Source organism: Emydura macquarii, unplaced genomic scaffold (assembly GCF_026122565.2).
Source record: "Emydura macquarii macquarii isolate MOO-44397 ecotype Brisbane River unplaced genomic scaffold, CSIRO-AGI_Emac_v2 contig_2798, whole genome shotgun sequence".
NCBI classification, from domain to species: domain Eukaryota; kingdom Metazoa; phylum Chordata; order Testudines; family Chelidae; genus Emydura; species Emydura macquarii.
This window is the reverse complement of record NW_027132935.1, coordinates 31968-33952: the sequence shown is the minus strand read 5'-3', so window position 1 is coordinate 33952 and position 1985 is coordinate 31968.

Here is a 1985-nt window from a genome sequence, read left to right as displayed (position 1 = left end):
GCAGGTTAGACAATCACCTGTCAGGGATAGTCTAGATAATGCTTAGTCCTTCCTTCAGTGCAGAGGACTGGACCAGATGACCTCTCGAGGTCCCTTCCAAGAAGTAATCTCATTACTAAGCAATTACTAATAAGTAATCTGAGGCTTCAAACTACATTCCTCTTACACCCACAGCACAGAGAGGGGTTTTTCTTTCCAGACACTTCCTAACCGAGTGCTGCCTTGACCAGTCCTGCAGGCCCCATTCTCCTCCCTTTCAAGCCAAGGAGTTTTAGGCCATTTCTCATCCTTCATGAACTGAAGTTGTTCCTGAACATAATTTTTTGAGGCTGCCGTTATTTCCTCATGGATCCCACTGTCATAGGGATGGGCCAAGGGCAGAGCTGATCAGCATCAGGGGTTTGGTGCTACCTGCCATGTCCCTTTCTGAAAGCACCCACCTCAGGTGTTTGACCCTTTGCCCTGTCAGCCCCAGGGTGGCATCTCATGGCTCTTCCACTCGTAGACCAGGGCCTGGCCGCGCTGCCCCATCTATACCGCTGGCCTTTTCGACCCAAGCAACTAGTCAAAGCTTGGGGCTCTGTGGGTCAACCAGCAATAGAGACATCGTCTGCCCATCCAGCTAGTGGAGGGGTTTGTAGAGACGGGGCAGATCCAGCACCTCAGATCCCAAAGCTCCTCCCTTAAACTTAGAGGCATTTGGGTCCCAGTGTGGATTAGCATCTGGGCTTGGGCCCATTTCTGCTTTTCTGTCGTGTAGACACTTCCTCCGCAGGGGAATATTTCTGCTCTTGGCCTGGATATGCCTAGACGCTACATCCCCAAAAAGTACCTATCGTATTCCCCTTGGTGTCAGTACACTAGATCGCTGTGTCTTACATGAGTTCTGGCTGAAGGTGGTTGGGAATTTGCAACGGCAACAATTTTCCTGTGTAAAATACCTGTTCACATAATCAACATTTTCCAAGAGAAAATTGTGATTTTTCAGTGTTTTAGGTGAGTGTCCCTGTGTCCAGTTTCAGCTGGCTGGGGTCTGCATTAGCTCTGGGACAAGCGCCACACTTAAGAAGAGACCACCACTTAGCTCTAACCCGAGCAGAGGCAGCGATACATCCAGCCGAGGATCTTTCGCAGGCCGGATGCAGGTTCCCTGGCCCCTGAGCCAGCATGGAGCGAAACAGCCTTCCCTCAACCTGGAGGGACCCCCACAGTCTCACTGCCACATGCCAACACATCCCTTGCCCGCTTTGGCTCAGTCTAAGCTCTCTGTGCGCTCCGCTAGGGGTAGAAGGCCGGGCGAGTGCAGGAGACCGCCTGGGGTTCATGGCCTCGGCTTGGCTGGCATCACGCTCCCCCGCCCGTCCGCTCACTCACACGGCACACTCCAAGGATACGAATACTTCTGCATTTGAGTGGCACTCCATCCTCCCCGATCAGCTTTGAGAAGAGGAGCAGGGGGAGAGGGACAGCGCTCTGCCGCCAGGTCTGTGAAGAAGAGACGGGGCCCTCGGCATCCACAAAGCATCCTGGATATCATGGGCATTGATTTCCCGCTCTCTCTCTCTGGAAGGCAAGCACACAAAGTGTGCTATCTTCCATTGGAGCCCGTTAGTGCCGCTGCCTACCCCCAGTCTTCCAGCCATCCAAAGGGGGAGGGAGAGCCACTCTCCAGCATGCAGGCTCTGGCTCTTCTGGTGGCAGAGGGAGGCCACTGGAAGCGCTCAGCCCCTTGGCTGACAAGGCCTTCGAAAGGCAAGAGGAGGGTCTTCCGCTAGCGCTGACCTGGAGCATGCAGGCATCCATCCCGCTGCCTCGCACATGCCAAGTCAGCGCTCTACCACTTGAGCTAATTCCCCACTCGCAAGCGGGGGTGCCCCTCATGCATCCAAGTCGTCCCAGAGGCCACACGTTCACTGCGACGGCCAGCGCTTCCTTTCTCAAAGGGCCACATGAGGCTGTGACCCCTGGGGGCCTTCCAGCTCAGC